Below are 18958 nucleotides of genomic sequence, written 5' to 3'. Positions count from 1 at the left end.
TCAGTAGACAAAAAATTCTTATTGAATTGAATGGAATCTAACTGAATTGAAACAAATTAGGATAAAAGTGACTTTATACATCAGACAAACTTACTTGGCAAAGGAGTTAAATCAGATGCTTAATAGAATTCTGAGACTGAATACTTGAGGCTTGGAGAAAGGATGACAGTGATATTACCCAAACTAGAAAACAAAGTGTGGAACAACTATAATTCAAGCAAATGCTATCAGTTATGGACTGTGGTTGGCAGAATAATGGTCCCTTAAAGACATTCACCTCCTAATCCCTGGAACCTATTATCTTAAAAGCAAATGGAACTCTGTAGTGTGATTAAGAATCTTTAGATGTGAGGTTATCCTGGATTACCTAGGTGGGCACAATGTAATCACATGAGTACTGGAAATTGGAAGAGGAAAGCAGAAGAGTGGTCAAAGAGATGACAGGGAGGAATGAGAGATTTGAAGCATGAGAGGGAGTCGACTTGCCTTTGCATGCTTTGAAGATTATGGAAGGGGATCATGAGCTAAGGAATGTAAAGTGGCCTTCAGAAACTGGAAAGGCCTTTGGCTGATAAGCCAGCAAGAAATTGAGGGTCTCAGTCCTACAACAACAAGGAACTAAATTCTACCATCAACTCAAATAAGCGGGAAAGAGATTCTCCCTTAAAACCTCCAGAAAGGAACAGTCTGCCAATACTCTTGATTTTCATCTGGTGAGATCTGTCCTGCACTTCTTACCTACCGGACTGTAAAATAACAAATCTATGTTATTTTAGTCCACTAAGTTTACAGAAATGTGTTATGGCAGCGACAGGAAACTAACGAATGGAGAGATGGTTTATATGCCACCCCTAGTTGGACAGTCACTAAGATTGGTTCATGTGATTGAGGGTTTAGAGTTCACACATAACTGTATGGTTTAGGGAGTACAGGCTCAAATACAGATATCAGGAGACATTTCTGAAGCAAATAGTGGGTGATCCTACCCAAAGAACTATCAAAGTTAGTTCTTTTCTTCAACTCTTCTTCATTGGCTTGCTCCCCTCTAATTTTCCACCTTTATTTAGCAATTTATTTAACATATCTTATAAGGCCTTAGGGATCCAAAGATATAACATGCAACATCTTTTCTCAAGCTCATAACTTTGTTAGTACAACAGATGTACCAACAATTTACATTGCATAAGCAAAAGAGTTGACAAAGTACTTTCACCTGCATTCTCATTTAACCCTTAGCATCTTTCTATGTAGGACATTAATTGTACTGTAGACTACAAGTAACCATTGAGTGTGAGTGTAGATGTATAGGTATGTATGTGTGTGTGTTATGTAGAAAAACACACTCAAATTGGGTCAGAAAAGGGAAAATTCTGAGAGGAAAAAAAGGATGCTCTGCTAAGCTTTATTTAGCTTTATTTTATAAGCTTTATTTAGCTAGTTTAGTCTGCACAGTGCACATGTGGCCATGAGTAAGAAATATTTTACCCCCAAAGGAATTCAAAATCAAAATATCTTTTAAATGAGATTCAAAATGGACCAGAGAATTATTAGCACTAAGTACTTGCTAATCTAAATTCTATATAAACTTCTACACTGTGAGCCATTAATACTCAAAGTAGCTTTTGAATTTCTACAATACCATGTAAAAACACCAAAATTAGTTTACCAGGATTCAATGAAGAGACAGGAAGTGCATTCACTGCATACTCAACCTACATCAGCACTTTACTGGCCTCACCTCCCTTAACTCAGAACAGCCCCATCAGTCACTCATCTCCTAGGTAATACCTTCATCACTGAGAAATGTGAAACTCAGGAAAAATAAGTACGCTAGTCCACTAGTAGAGTAGTATTCAAGGAAAAGCAACAATGAAGCGATAAAATTGTTCTCAGTAGGACAAACTGGACAGCCAAACAAATAAGTCAGATGGAGGTATGCAGTATACTGTATTAGTTTCCCATTGCTACTGTAGCAAATTACCAGAAACTTAATGGTTTAAAATAACAAATTTATTGTCATACAGCTCTGGATATAAAAAATCCAAAATCCATCTCACTGGGCTAAAGTCAAGGTGCTGGTTTTCTCTGGAGGCTCTAGAAAAAAATTTGTTTCCCTACCTTTTCCAGCTTCTAGAAGATGCCTGCTTTCCTTGGCTTGTGGTCCCTCCATCTTCAAGGCCAGCAGGATAGCATTTTCCAATCTCCTTCTCTGGCCAACTTTCCTACCTCTCTCTTAAAAGGACCATTGTAATTACATTAACCCACCCAGATAACCCAGGATAATCTCCCCATCTCAAGATTCTTTATCACCTATTCTAAATCCTTTTTACCATGTAGGATAACATAATTCACAGGTTCTGGGAGTTATCTTGAGGGGGGCAGGACTATTATTCAGCCTACCATATAAGCACATGCAAATTAGGGTCAGGGGAAGACAGAGTTTAGCTAAAATCAAGGAAGTAAGAGAGTAGGTCAAAAACAGGGTGAAATGCCTAAATACGTCTGAGAGTAGGTATTAGTGTTTCCAAAATATGCTGATACAATATGCATGACTGTTAGAAGTAGGTTGGTGAAGCAATAAATCCATGCTTTTTTTTTTTTAAAGATTTAATTTATTTACTTATTTGAGAGCGAGAGAGAGAAAGAGAAGGGAAAGTGAGAACGCACAAGCAGGGAGGTGGCAGAGGGAGAGGCAGGCTCCCCGCTGAGCAAGGAGCCCTATGTGACGCTGGGCTCGATCCCAGGACACCGGGATCATGACCTGAGCTGCAGGCAGACACTTAACTGACTGAGCCACCCAGGTGCCCCAGATCCATGCTGACTTAAGAAAGCACTCACTCTAAAAGGGACAAATTCAGTGGCAGGAAAAAAAAAGTGGCCGAGTCAAGACTAATGGACTAAGTGAAGTCTCTCCAGAGCTTGGGCAATAGCACTGTATTCAAGAGGCCAAGACACAATTCTCCCAACCATTGGCATTCCTATTGCTGCTCATTAACTGGTTTCGAGTTTCCCTTAAGATGTTGTGGAAGATTTTGCGCCCAAATAATTACCTTAAAAGTTCTAAGCCGCTCCTGGGGGAAGAAACCTAGAGTTAGCCATCCCAGCACTACCAGGTAAAATAATCAGGAAAAGAACAAACCAGTGATGGCTCATAAAAGCTTTGAGTTCCCAGAATTCTCAAGGCCATGCCACTTATAAGGTCTAAGTTGCAGGCTATTGCTATAAAATATAACTGTGATAAAGAAACATCATCGGGGGTGCCTGGGTGGCTCAGTCGGTTAGGCGACTGCCTTCGGCTCAGGTCATGATCCTGGAGTCCCGGGATCGAGTCCCGCATCGGGCTCCCTGCTCGGCAGGGAGTCTGCTTCTCCCTCTGACCCTCCTCCCTCTCATGCTCTCTGTCTCTCATTCTCTCTCTCTTAAATAAATAAATAAAATCTTTAAAAAAAAAAAAAAAGAAGCATCATCGGTGTCAGAGACAGAGGTTAGCTTCAGAGCCCAAAGTGTGGCCTAAGCATCCTCTCCATCTCAGCTGTACTGTATCACCACACATACCTAACTTGTCTGTTGCCTTCAGTCTTGCCCTTTCATTCGCCCTCAGTGCCAAGATTAGCTTTCACTTTACTTTCCATCTTAACCTCTGATAATTCTTTTTTTTTTTTTTAAGATTTTTATTTATTTATATGACAGAGAGAGACAGCGAGAACAGGAACACAAGCAGGGGGAGTGGGAGAGGGAGAAGTAGGCTCTCCCGCCGAGCAGGGAGCCCGATGTGGGGCTCGATCCCAGGACCCTGGGATCATGACCCGAGCCGAAGGCAGACGCTTAACGACTGAGCCACCCAGGCGCCCAACCTCTGATAATTCTCACAGCTGGTAAAATGAAGTATAAACTCTTTTGTTTAACCCATTAAGGTCCTAAAAGTGAGGCTACCTGCCGTTAAAATTTTATGTTCTACTCCCCCATGCTGTGTGTCAAACACTTTTGTCGAAATGGATGTCTCAGTATTTAAGATACCTTTCTCATTTTTATCTGTCTTTGCATATGCTATTCCTTTGGCTTGATAAAATGACCTATTCATTCACTGGCTATCCAATTCAAATGCCAATCACTCAGCAAAGTTTTAAATTCTATGTTCTTTCCCATTGCTAGCATAGAGGCATAGAGAAAATGTTCCCAGTACATGGTAAACTTGAACAAAAGTTGTACCAGTATCACTTTCCAAAGGGTTCCTATCAGGTCAGGGCACAGGAAGGGCCCCCAAGAACGTGGTTTTCAGCATGTGCTGCCCATCAGAATCAACTATGAAGCTTTGGAAAAGGTTAAAAAAAATTCCTAAGTCCCACCCAAATGCACTGGATCAGATCTATGGGAGTGTTACTGAGAGAGCTTGAAAGTTTTTAGTAAGCTTCACGGGTGATTCTGATGAAGACAAGGGAATGAAGAAAGGCTGATACCACAACAGAAACAGAAAGGCCAATGCTAGTAATTGGGAGTGTGGAATCAGACCCATAGGAGGTCTATGCTAAGTTCTCAGCGATACAAGCTAAGAACTTAGGGCACCAGACGGCAAAGTCAGGAAACCAAGGTAGAAGCTCTTCTATCTGGACCAAAAAATATCAGAATTGGAGGAAGAATGGAATTCAGTAAGGAATTAGGGGCACTGGGTCTGCCCTAGACACACTGGGTACCAAACTTGGGTGAAATAGACTACAGTAGTCTCCCCTCTTACCCACGGGGGATATGTTCTAAGACCCCCAGTGGATGCCTGAAACCACAAATAGTACCAAACACTACATATATGTTTTCTCCCTATGCATACCTATGATAAAGTTTAACTTATAAATTAAGCATAATAAGAGGTTAACAACAGTAATAAACTAAAACTGTAAAAAAAATACTGTAATAAAATATATGTGAATGTGGTCTCTTTCTCTCGCTCTCAAAATACCTTATTGTACTGTACTCACCCTTCTTCTTCTAATGATGTGACATGATACAATGCCTATGTGATGAGATGAAGTAAGGTGAATGACATAGGCGTTATGATGTAGCATTAAGCAACTACTGACCTTCTGATGATTCCTCAGAAGGAGGATCATCTGCTTCCAGACCGTGGTTGAAACCAAGGAAGTGAAACCGACGATAAGAGGGCACTACTGTAATTCTAGAACTCACCAAAGAGAGACCTCTTCAAACAGCAACATTGCATCACCTGGAAACTTGTTAGAAAGGCATCTTGAGCCCCATCTCAGACCTACTGAATCAGAATCTGATTTTAACCGGATCCCCAGGTGATTTAAAAGCAACATCAAGGTTAGTAAAGCACCCAAGCCTGGTTCCAGATGATACCAATGCTGTCTGGAGCCCATACTATGAGAACCAAGAGTCTTGACCTACAAGTGAGCAGGTGGAAAAAATTCAAACATTACCACTGTGAGAATGTGAGGGCAGGAATCTCAATCAATTACTTTATCTCAGCACTTAGCACAGGACCTTGGAAGCTGACAATATAGTCGATTGGTCGAAACCTGAGGACTTGGAGCTGGTTCAATTCTACCACTGCTACTCACCAGCTGTGTGGTATTGTCAAAACACTTAATTTCTTTATGCTTCAGTCTCTCATCTAGAATATGGACACAGCTGCCTCATAAGAATGAGGGAAAGATAGTATGTTATTTTTGATAACATCAGAAGTGCTCAATAGATCATGAAAGGAAAATTAACAGATAATCAATAATTGATTGGTTGATATATTGACTGATTTTCGGTGAGAAAAAGAGCTCCAAAATTTTAGTGGTATAAATTATCTCATTCTGACTCATAATCTAATGAGAAGAATGGCTGAAATCTTGATGACTGGCAGACATTCCAAGCATAAGGCTTCTTAGAGTATTAATATGTGTCTCCTAAGTGGTGGGTGAAAGAAATGTCCAAAGCAAGATGAATGCCAACCTTCTTGGAGTGATGACACCAAACTGATGTTTATGGGCTCTCTTATTCTCCCCCAAATACCTACGAAGGACATTTTTTTTTCATGGCTTATTTTCATTAAATTAAATTTAAATTGATTTATTTGACAATATTTTGACATTTTTGCATTTTAGAATGTTGCAAATCTGGACAAGAATCTCTTCCATAATAAACAATACGGATTCAAAGACACATTCTGTTTTATGTTAATCCCTAAAATAGCTTCCTTATTTTTGCTTTTAAGTTTTCAAAAAACTTTCACTGCTCCTACCTCCTTTCTCCCCATAATAATGCTACAGTTGTTTTTTTTCCCTAAAGCTTAGAAAAGTGTGTTATTCCTGCCTGACAGATAAGGAAATGGAAAATAATATTAAGTGCTCAAAGTGACATAGCTGGTTTGTGGCCAAAATAGGACTAGAATTCAAGTTTCCTAACTCCTCGCCATTTCTTTGAGCTATCAGCAGCACCACCGCCACCATCTGACTGCCACATATTATCTTGGATCCAAGTCAAAACCTGGTCACCTGCTTAGATACTGAATTCCTCCCCTAACCAAGTGCCCTTTCCCAAAAAGCATGTTGGAAGTATCACAAAGGCAACAGCTTCCTAAACATATGTGAAAAACTTTTTTATTTTGTTAAAGTAACTTTTCAGTTCTAAAAGTTAGAAGTCAAATTTGGAGGTGTGACTTACTTTTTCTTTAATTTGGATTTTTTCACAAGTTATGGTGGAATATAATTTCTTTTTATTTCACTAGTTCATTCCTTCCCTAAACACTACATTTGCCTATAGATTTCTCGACTTTCTTTAAAAAAATTATCTAAACTATAAAAGGCAGTTTTAAAAGTATTATTGTGCATTTCAATTTAAAATAACAATTTTTATTAAGTGTCTTAACACTTGGGTTTTGGAAATGAGTACAAATCTTAGACCAACAAATGGTAAAGCAGTGAGATCTTATTAATAGAGATTAATATTTAAATCCTCAAAAATCCCCATATAGTCCACAGCATGTTTAAAAAAAAAATCACTGTAAAGACTCTAATTTAGTCATTAAACTTTAGAATTAATACTATGAAATGTTTTCCCAAAGTCAGTATACATTTTTAAACTATTGCTAGTGGTTCTGGGGAGTCTCTAAAGTTATATAATTCACGACGGAACAATCCTAGAAACATTAAAGAAAAACTGACAACTCTAAACCGACAAGTGTAAGAAATTCCAAAGTTGCACTGACAATTCAGATCTACTTCCTTTCACGTCCAGATTCACTTAATATCTCATTTGATTTTCAAACCTTCTCTCAGAAGCAATTGGAACAAAACCATGAGCAAGCTCAATCTCCATTTGGGCATGTAACCCTTTTACAAACACAATTACAGCCAAACACCATTGTAACCTGATTTGCATTTGCACTAACTAAGTTACAAAGCACATTGAGAATGCCTGCTATGCATACTACAGACTTATTAGAAGGATATATTGCAGGGCTTCTGTGAACACTAATTAAAAAGGCTTTATCTTTCCCCTCTGGTCCACTGAAATTGTTCAAATGCCTTGCCTGCTACAACTTTGTTCAAAAACAGTTTTCAAACATGTGATCAGAGCTAGGCAACTATTTCAGGTGGCATGATTCTGTTTCCACAGTGGACAAGGCCGGAGAGACAAAGTTTCAGTCTAAACTTTGAGCTTCCTTTCCTTTGTTATTTTGTGTTGCAACCTTAGCATTATCCAACTGTGGACTTTTATCTGTGAATATCTAAATCCTGTCTTGTGGAAAACTAATTACTGAACCACTGAGAGCTTCATAATGTCCTGCATTTAAGTCCTGAGCATCATACATAATGCATAGGCAGCAGTCTCTGCACTCTGATTACAGAACACTGTCATTAAGTGAGCAAATTAAAGATGTGAATAATTCACTGGCTGAGCTTATTGTCAGTGCTGCATTGTGAAATTAGAATTTCTAATAAGTACTGCAATTTTTTTAACCCAATTAACACAGAGAACATCTTGAGACTGATTAGTACAATAAAAATTATTACCTTATTCTTTTGCTTCACAACAGCCAAATTAAATACTGTACTTAATTATGCAGCATTCATTCCTTCTCTGCTAAAAAAAAACCCTATCATTTTAATAAGAATTCTAATATTTGTATGTGAGCTAAAAATACAGCACATGCATCTGTAGCTCACTGTCTTTTTGCAAAGTTTTTTTTAAGAGTCTAAACATCAGTATTATCACCAGTGGTGGATTATGATGACACTAGTCTATTCTTAAACCAAACATTTTACCTAAAAAACAAACAGCACACACAGAATTGACAAAGTAACTAACCACCCCAAATTGAGTTGAATATATTATACCTCTGCTTTTTCTTGGCTCTTTAGATGCAGATTAACACAGATTTGCCCCCACTATACTGTTTGTGATTGAGGCTAAAACATATATTTAAGAAAATTAATTGTTTAGGAAAAAATCAAGTATCTGTAACAGTGGGTCTTACCTCAGATGCTCATTTAGCACACTGTGATCTGTCTCACTCCTGCCAGGCAAGTGGGAAAGTCCAGTTTATGCTCGGCATGATGATCCTACGCAGAGAGTGTCTGCTGCCATGTTAAATAAAGAAAATGATCATTTAAACCGGGGCTTTTGTCTCCCAATATTTCCTCCTGCTGCCCCTTTCGAATCAAAGCCCAGAGAGGCAGGCACATCTGGCGGCAGTCCCTGTCCCTGACCGCAGCTGCCTCTGGAGAGCTCCCCCCTTCCTTTCCAGCTCCTCTGCATCCCCTTCCTGGGCAACTTCAGCCCCCTAAAATGGGGGAAAGAAACGATGACATTGCAGGCAGAATATGAGATTGTTTGCTCAGCCTCTGCAGCCACCTCCTTCCTGTCTAGATATTTTACAGAAAGGGAATGAGAAGGGGGAAACAGCGAAGGTGCTCTGAAAATCAGTCAGACACAATGCAATAGGGAGATGGAGAGGAGGGAAAGGAGAATGAGAGAGCGAGAGAGTGTGTGTGTAAGGGGGGTGGCTGTCAGTGCAGATAAATCTGCATATGGAAATTAGGGTTATCCTGGGTACAGTTTTATTTAACTATGATCTACTGTTTTTTTAATTAGACCAGAATTTTAGCAAAGGAAAGAGAGTCTTGAAACCAGAAAGAGCAACTTCTAATTCAATAGACTTAAAATTTCATAGCATCTGCAAATAGCAGATCCAGAAGTTGTAGGAAAGAGAAAGGAACAAAAAAACCAAGGCGTTTTTCCCCTTGTTTTGTTTGATAAACAAGAAGACCTCCTACCTGTCAAAAAAAAAAAAAAAAAAAAAAAGGAAATTAGGATGAGAATGTGAAGAATTTGAAAGGAAGGAAAAAAAGACAAAAAAAAAAAAAATACCTTTCATGGTCTGTGTAAAATTTGTCCTTAAATAATAGAAGAATCATATCGGACAAAGGAATTATCAAAAGTAGATAATTGGCATTACTTATGGAAACCAGTAGCAATACATTCTGTATTTTGTGAGGCATGTTTTTTCTTTCCTTAGAGAACACCTTTCACAACTCCAACCCAAGGCAAAATGCTATAATCAGTCTGCAGATGTCACTGACACCAGCCAACTACTCCTTTTGGGGTGCTGAGGGTAAAACAATGCAGCAGAGTGACCAAAGACTACAGGAGGTTAGCTGGTGTGCCCAGCAGTGAGCCCTCCACCAGAGGTGCTGGTAGGATAGCAATTTGATCAGAAGGAAGCAAGAGTTAATTTTGTAATCTGTTAGTGGGGAATTTCGTGGAATCAACTAATGTCGACCTACTATCAAACTGTTATCAAACACCTATAACATGGCAAGCATTGTAGATAAACACTGCATGGGTCCTGCCTCAAGAATCCAGAACTGAATGGGAAAAATAAATTAAAAATGAGATGGTACTGCAGTTCTATAAACAAAGGAGTGGTTGACATAGTCTTGATTGGAGCAGTGTGAGCAGATGTCAATAACCTCAGAGCTCTCCATCCACTGAGCTGACTGGGTCCCTCAAGACCAGCTCAGGCACCCTAAGTAAGTTACTTTGTCCCTTTGAACTTTAGTTTCTTCACCTGTAAAACACCTGCTTTTTAAGTTTAAGATTATATAATAAAAATAAAACATTACGTTTTGTCTGGCTCATGATAATTGCTCAAAAAATAGCAAATCAATTCTCAGTTCATCTGGCACCTCTTCTGTGAATCTTTCCTTAACATCTGCAAACAGGCTCAGAGGCTTTTTCTGCAATGCTGCCACTGTCCTCCATTACATTATATCATTATAATTTTCAGCAGGTCTGTTGCTATACCAGTGGATCTCAACCAGGGGCCGTTTTGCCCTCTAGGGGACATTTGACAACATCCAGAGACATTACTAATTTTGACAACTGGAGAAGGAGGGTTGCTATTGGCATCTAATAGGCAGAGAGTCCAGGGATGCTATTAATCTAGAATACACAGGACAGCTTCCCACAACAAAGAATTATCAGATGTTAATAGTGTGGCAATAAGCACAACTAAGGAACCAGAGGTCCTTAGACAAAAGGCTGATTCTAGGTCCAGGGCAGGAAATATACAGGGTAAGCCTAGAACATCTTGTGATGCTAGAAAGAAGTGTTCAAAAACAAAAAACACATTGATGGGGGTATGTTACACGGATGCAGGAACCGTTTGAAAGAGCTCCCAATAACTAAAGTTGAAATTGATTGAGCAACAAATACATAAAGTTGTTTGGGTTATAACCCAAAGTGTAATATAAATATACATGAGTCAATACTGATATAAAAAATATTGAAAAATAAATAAATGGAGGAGAAGAGACAGATCTTCCTTGCAGAAGAATTCCAAATAATTTATGTAGATAATCCTCCCTGAACAATGGGGAGCATAACTCTTCATTCCTTAAGTGCAGCCTGTTCATTGTAACTTCCATAGTGGAGGTGGGGACAGGACTCAGTGGAATAACTTTAGAGTGGAGAAGCCTGATCTAACACTACCTCAGCCAGGTGATCAAGATTAACATCAACAATGATAAATCATGATCACATATGTGCCCTAACCCCAGTCTAGTTATGATAACAAAAAAAAAATCATACAAATTCCAATAGAGGGACATTCTACAAAACACCTGACAAGATTCCTCAAAACTATCAAGGGTATCAAAAATAGGAAAAGTCTGAGAAACTGTAACAGCCAAGAGGAGCCTAAGGAGATATAAACACTAAATGTAATGTAGTGTAATCCTGGACGGGATCCTTGAACAAAAAAAGGGACATTAATTAAAAACTAAAAAAAAACCTGAATAGAGTATGAACTTTAATTAACAATGTATTAATTAATAGGTTTATTAATTGTAACTAATGTACCATCTTGATGTAAGATGTTAATATTAGGGGAAATTTGGTAGAGGGTATATGGGGACTCTCTGTGCTATCTTTGCAATATTCCTATAAACCCAAAACTGTTCTAAAAAATAAAATGTATTAACTTTTAAAAGAGCCAATAATGCAAAAGTTAAAAAAAAAAAAAAACCCTCCCCTATGCTATATTATAAGCTTCTTAAAGGCAGGGGCTTTGTGGTTTTGTGGTTTGCGTTTATAGGCTCATGGTGGTAGATCATCCTCAAAAATGACCACCAATGAACCATGCCCTTAGAATTCATACTCTTGTGTATTCCCTGCCCCCCTTCAATCTGAGCTGGCCCTATACTTGTTTTTGACTAATAGAACACAACAGAAGTGATGACTTCTGAAGCTAGGTCTTAAGAAGCCTTATACTTTAGACCTGGGTGTCTTGCAATACTTGTTCTGAGACAGGTGGCCATGGGGTAAGAAGTCTGAATACACTGAGATCTCCATACAATTAAAAAGCTGGAGCTATGAAATGGGGAACCTGAGAGAAAGTGACAGAGTGTGAAGAGAAGAGAGATGTCCAGCCAGCCCCAAGGGACTCCATCCACTCCAGTTGAGTCACCCAAACATGTGAGTGAGGAAACTGCATTTGTCATCCGGATCATTCAAGCCTACAGATGACTATAGCCCCAGCCTCCATTTACCTGCAATAGAATGAGAGGAACTAAACCAGAACTACTCAAATGAGCCCAATTTACTCACAAAACCATAGTAAGCCATAATAAATCACTGGTTTAAGACATTAGGTTTAGGGGTGACTTGTTATAGAGCAATAGATAAGTGCATTTTATTTAGTAGGCATTCTAGAAAAATGAGAAAGGAGTTTCTGTATTGTGGGAAAAAAATAATGGTGGAATTTCTTTCAACATTTTAGATCATTTCCATTAAAAACAAAATCTGCCAGTTGGTAAATTCAATAAGATAATAGGTTTTGCACTCAGGTAAAAGAATAAAGGTAAAAGAAGAAATGTGGTTAATATATAACACAGTAAGGCCAAACTGGGGTGGAAAGAGGAAAGAGCAAAGGTGAAAAGAAAAGGATTAGTTATGGCTTATTTTGGATATATATTTTAAAATATGCATTTTCTACTTTAATACGTTCACAATGATTTTAAAATTTATTAAGTGTCAGGCACCTTTACATGCAGTATTAGTCTCAGAAAATTATATTAGGTGAATACTACTTTAACCCCAATTTTACAGATGACAAAATAATGTCTCAGAGTGGCTAAGTTACTTGCCCACAGTCACCCACTAGTACATGTGACCAGGATTTGGATCTTGGCTAACCACTCTAGAGCCCATTCTCTGAGCACAGTCCAGTAGAGCAGATAAACATAAACAAAATAATCACACAAACAAATATGTGTAAATACAAACTGTTCCATTTTGTTCCATAAAGCAAAGGATGCTATAGTCACAAAACAGGTATCTGATCAAGTCTGGGAGTTTGGGAAGACTGTTAAAGGGTTGAGGTTCAGGGGGTTACCTGGGTTAGCAGGGCCAGGTGCTGTGTAGATAAGTGGCCCATGAACCAGAAAAAGGCAGAGATGAAAACTCATATAGAGATGTATGATTAGCTGTTGGTCAAATGTTTTTCTAAGAACTCTAGTTTATAAGGGCCCCACAAATGACTTCTCTGGGAGTCACCAGTTTGGCAATGATAGAATTTCATAGTCTGGAGGAGTGAGTTGGGAAGCACTAGAAGAAAAGGGAAAGAGAACTTAATTATTCTCCATTTATTAAAAAAAAAATTCTCAAAAATTGTCCAGGTTTATGATCTCCATTTCCCCTCTTCCATCCCTCTTAACCCACTCCTTTCATTCCTCTGAAAATGCTCTTAGTTACCAATGACCTTCATGTTGCCAAATCTACTGATCAATTCTCAATCTTCATTCTTTCAAGCTATCAGGAGTATTTGACAGAGCTGACCATCCTCCTTGAAACACTTTCTACATTTGGCTCCCCAAATACCATACTCCACTGGTTTTTCTCCCTACTCCACTGGCTACTCTACACCTCTATGTTCTTTACCAGAGCCTCCTCTCATCCCTGAGCTCTATGTGATGAAATCCTGCTGTGTTTAGCCCTTGAACTTACTCCCCATCTATATTCTTTCCCTAAATGACCTCAGTTAGTATCATGGATCCAAATACCATCAATATGCTGATAACTCTTAAATGTATATCCCTACTTATATCTGATTTCCTGCACTGAAGACCATTATATCCAACTGCCTGCTAAATTTATCCACTTAGGTAGGTGAGCAGATTCTGGAGCTAAGCTCCCTAGATTCAGATCCTGACTTTGCCTTCCACTAGTTGGGCAAAGGAGATATAACTTCTTTGTGAATCAGTTTCATCAATTGCAAAATGGGCACAATATTATTAATCTATCTCAGATGTGAATGAGCTAATATATTTAAAGTATGTCTTATAACAGTGCTTGGTATCTTCCAAGTGGCATATTGATAGGCACCCCAAAACAGAATTCATCTTCTTCGTGACTCTTCATCTTAGTTAATGGCATCTCCCATCACCCAGCTGTTAAGCCAAAAACTTACTCAAGCAAATAATGAAACTCTTCTCTCACACAATTCACAACTGTTCCATCAGCTAATTCCACCAACCCCACCTTCAAGTACATCTCAACTGTATCTCACCACTTCCTCTTAAGTCTAAGCTACTAAATTCTCTCACCTGGAGAATTCCAAGAGCCCACTACCAATCTCCCCACTTCCATACTTGCCCCATATAGTTTATTCTCCCCATTGCAGTTGGAGTGATTTAGTAAGACTTGGGTTGTTTTACCCCCCCTGCTCAAAACCCTCCAATATTTTCCCATAACACTCAGAGTAAGCCAGAGTCTTTACAACCAATAGGATTTGGCCCTCCCCATTACATGCCCCCTCCTAGTCTCATCATTTACCACTTGCTCTCTTTCTTACTTCTTCAGGGAACTCCTGTTCTTGCTCAAACATGCTGAACGTGCTCCCCAGAGATCAACTTGGCTCGCTCCCTCACTTCACTCAGATGTCCGCTTACATGTCACTTCATCAGTGAGGCTTCTCTAGGCCTTCCTATATAAAACAGCATATCCAGCCAGGCATTCTCTAACCTCTCACTCTGCTTTATATTTTTAATAGCACTCAATTATATTTTGTGTTTGTTTGTCATTGCCAGCCCCACCCTCCACCAGAATTTAAGCTCCATGTTAAGGTCTCACATTACTTACTGCTCCATCTCCAGCACTTATAACAATACTTGGCATTTAGTAGCTGCTCCAAAACTACTGAACAAATGAATGTAGGTAATTTCTTCTGAACAGACTGTTAATCTCAGAAATTTTAGGAAGTTGTTTTTGCCTAATCAGTCCCCATGCCCCCATCCCTACCCATCCTTACTACAGTGTTTCTTCCATGTTATGCCCCAATTAAAGGTAAAATCTGGCTGTTAGTATCCTGGATTATGCCTTCCTAGGGCTGCTCCATACATGTACATTCTCAACCACCTCTCTTTTCAAAATGATAAGCAGATCTTTTCGAAATGACTACATCACAGCTTTCCTGTGATGTTGCTGGTTTTCTATGTAGGGAGAGAAATCTAATGTCTTAGTTAAGACAGTTTAAGGAAAATGGGATAATTATTATAATAATACATCATCTCAGCTATGAATAAAAGGGTAAGAATATTGATACACCACAAAAGGTACCAGAACTAGAAAATTTAAAAAAGCCTTTAGGAGAAACTCAGCTCTCCTCTTGGTTTATTTTTGTGTTTGTTCTCAGTCTCATTCTCATTATGTTTAATCCTCTTCGTCCTCTCTGGCCACATGGTATTTCATCTGTACTCTTCTGTGCTCTTCGCTCCCCTCTCTATCTCGTTTTCTCTACTTACTTCTGCATGTGGTGGGAGGTGGCTGTGTCACAGTTCCTGAATCAGAATCACCTCAGATCAAGTGCACAGGGCAGAAGAAGCTAGCCCTTTTCAGTCCCCATTACAAATCCTCGGGAGAGAGAATCCTTTAGCTGGCCAGGGAGGCAGGGTCTTTTCCGTACATCGGGCTGCCAGGGACCTGGCCTTAAAGAAAAGAAAGTTATGTTGAATTGAGCAGACAACCACCAAAGGGTTCTACTGCAGTTAGAAATCAGAAGTGAATAATAAGAAATATGTACAGCCTAACACTGACTAGAAGTTCTAGGGTCAGGGACCATCTTTCCTGTGTTTGGCTTAGCCATTTCTAATATCCAAAAAAACATAAAATGTATACAGTGAAAAAACAACAAAGTGCCTCCCTTCTCATCTTCCAATTTTAACTAGTAACTGTTTCTGTGTGTGGTCTCTGTGTAACCTTGCGCATATAACTTTTGCTGTAATACATAAGTGAGTTCTTATGCACTGTGAGTCTGTAACTTAAAATACATCTTAAAAAATAACAGCAAGGTGCCATTATCTCCATTTAATAAATGAAGAAAGAATTTAACAGGTTGTTTCCTATGACAACTGTCTCCCTGATTGGTCTCTGCATCTTCCTATCAAATGTGAAAATTATGTTTGATAGGTTCACCTATGGTCCACTGCTGGCCAGAATAGAGTAAGTCCACTAGAGCACATCTTATCCACCAACTGCAATTAAAAACTCTGGACAAAAACAAAAAGAAAATGCCTCAGGATTCTGTAACTTAAAGAATACCAGGTATATTGGAGAGCAAAGTCAAAACATAAAAGTCAGTATAGTGATGATGAGACTCCTGTTGTTCTTCCTTAATCACCCCGCTTTGACCCAAGGGCAGACTGAATTGGGAAACTCCATCATGAGCATGCACAGCAAACGTTCAATAGAAACCCATCTTTCTTGCAAAAGACCAGCAAAATAGGCCACTTCTTAGCCCTTCCCCAAGTCCAGCCATAATCACAGAGCTGTACTGTTATGGTGGATGTAGGGTGAGCACTTAAAACTTCGAGCAAAACTTCACATCTTAGAATAGAAGAAGTAAGAAAAAAAATGACTTTGTTGTGCAAAGAGTGTGTCAGGGAGAGGATTCTCTCTCCTTTCATTTTTCATTTTATTTATTTATTTATTTTTACTTTTGTTTTTGTTTTTCTCTTTCCTTCCATTGCTTTTTCCAGAGGGGGCTTATCACATGGAACTACGTGGCAGTTCAAGAGGACCTCATCTGAAAGAACTCCATATTTCTATCCAGAAGAACCAGGAAAAGAGTCCCTTGGAACCAGAGAATGTAGGGGAAATCCTGGTGAGGACAGAGCTGGGAGAAATCATTTACTTCTGTGTGTGAATCAATACAAGTCTCAGGCTCACCCCTAAATTGTACACATGTGAAACATAACCAAAGAAATGAATCAAAGGTTTTGCAAATTGAACATGTATATAACCCACTGCCCAAGCTTCAAACTAACCCAAGTGGCATATGCAAAGGGTAGATCCAAATAACATAACAAATACTTTGAAAACTGAAAAGCCATTCACCCACAATACTTAACAGTTTGAACCTAACTGGACTGTTGTTTCCCAAAAAACGATAAGCTTCCCCCCAAAACAAAACAAAACATTATTGAAGTATTCTAACAGAATGCCAAAGTCTCATAAAATGAAATTGTAGAACATATAATTTAAAAGTACTAAACATGTAAAAAACCAGCAAATCTGACCAAATTTCAAGGGAAAATATAATCAACAGATGCTAATCCTGCAATGACCAGATATTAAAATTATCAGACATTAAAGCAGCTATTACAGCCATACCTAAGATATGTTGCGGGTTCAATTTCAGACCACTGCTATAAAGTGAATATTGCGATAAAGTGAGTGAGATGAATTTTTGGCTTCCTAATGCATACCAAAGTTATGTTTACACTAAACTGTAGTCTAGCATTATGTCTTAAAAAAACAATGCATACACCTTAATTAAAAATACTTTATTGCTAAACAATGCTAACCATCATCTGAGCTTTTTTACTAAATTGTAATCTTGCTGGTGGAGGATCTTGTCTTGATGTTGATGGCTGCTGACTGATCAGACTGGTGGTTGCTGAAGGTTGGGGTGGCTCTGGCAATTTCTTAAAGTAGACAACAATGCAGTTTGCTTTATTGATTGACTCTTTCTTTCACAAATGATTTCTCTGTAGCACATGATTCTGTTTGATAGTATTTTATCCACAGAAGAACATTTTATCAAAATTAGTGTCAATCCTCTCAAACCCTGCTAATGCTCTATCAAGTAAGTTTATGCAATATTCTAAATTTTTTGTTGTCATTTCAACAACTTCCACAGCATCTACAACATGAACAGATTCCATCTCAAGAAACCACTCTCTTTGCTTACCCATCAGAAGCAACTCCTCATCCATTCAAGTTTTATCATGAAATTGCAGCAATTCAGTCACATCTTCAGGCTCCATTTCTAGTTCTCTTGCTATTTCTACCACATCTGCAGTTACTTCCTCCACTAGAGTCTTGAATCCCTCAAATTCAACCATGAGGGTTGGAATCCACTTCTTCCAAATTCTTATTATTGATATTTGGATCTCTTCCCATGAATCATGAATGTTCTTAATGGCTTCTAGAATGAAGGTTTTCAATTTACTTTGCAAAGATCTATCAGAGGAATCACTAACTACGGCAGCTAGAGCCTTACAAAATATATTTCTTAAGTAATAAAATTTGAAAGTCAAAACTTTGATCCATGGTTTGCAGAGCAGATGTGTTAACAGGCATAACAGCAACATTAATCTCACTATACATCTCCATCAGAGCTCTTGAGTGACCAGGTGCATTGTCAATGAGCAGTAATATTTTGAAAGGAATCTTTTTGTTCTGAGTATTAGGTCTCAACAGGAGGCTTAAAATATTCAGTAAACCATGTTATAAATAGATGTGCTGTCATTCAGGCTTTGTTTTTGCATTACACAGCATAGGCAGAATAGATTTTTGCTGCTATAAACATCGGGGTACACGTACCCCTTTGGATCCCTACATTTGTGACTTTGGGGTAAATACCCAGTAGTGCAATTGCTGGGTCATATGGTAGCTCTATTTTCAACTTTTGGAGGAACCTCCATACTGTTTTCCAGAGTGGCTGCACCAGCTTGCATTCCCACCCACAGTGTAGGAGGGTTCCCCTTTCTCCGCATCCCCACCAACATCTGTCATTTCCTGACTTGTTAATTTTAGCCATTCTGACTGGTGTGAGGTGGTATCTCACTGAGGTTTTGATTTGGATTTCCCTGATCCTGAGCGATGTTGAGCACTTTTTCATGTGTCTGTTGGCCATTTGGATGTCTTCTTTGGAAAAATGTCTGTTCATGTCTTCTGCCCATTTCTTGATTGGATTATTTGTTCTTTGGGTGTTGAGTTTGATAAATTCTTTATAGATTTTGGATACTAGCCCTTTATCTGATATGTCATTTGCAAATATCTTCTCCCATTCTGTCACTGTCTTTTGGTTTTGTTGACTGTTTCTTTTGCTGTGCAAAAGCTTCTTATCTTGATGAAGTCCCAATAGTTCATTTTTGCCCTTGCTTCCCTT

At 38.7% G+C, this 18958-nt stretch overlaps 1 protein-coding gene across 1 annotated transcript in view; it reads right to left on the bottom strand.

Moving 5' to 3' along the window:
- LOC145723062 (uncharacterized) overlaps positions 1-18958 on the bottom strand; it is a 374058-nt gene that overhangs the window by 344743 nt on the left and 10357 nt on the right. The window contains exons 2-3 of the mRNA XM_081828692.1: positions 15309-15491; positions 8483-8585 (exon numbers count right to left, since the gene is read on the bottom strand). The gene's annotated coding sequence lies outside the window, so the exon portion shown is untranslated. The remainder of the gene's footprint in view (positions 1-8482; positions 8586-15308; positions 15492-18958) is intronic.

The sequence above is a fragment of the Leptonychotes weddellii genome, chromosome 8 (assembly GCF_054177405.1).
Source record: "Leptonychotes weddellii isolate Sample4059 chromosome 8, ASM5417740v2, whole genome shotgun sequence".
Lineage (NCBI taxonomy): Eukaryota > Metazoa > Chordata > Mammalia > Carnivora > Phocidae > Leptonychotes > Leptonychotes weddellii.
The sequence above is the reverse complement of the archived record's forward strand: the minus strand, read 5'-3'. Positions and strand labels throughout refer to the sequence as shown.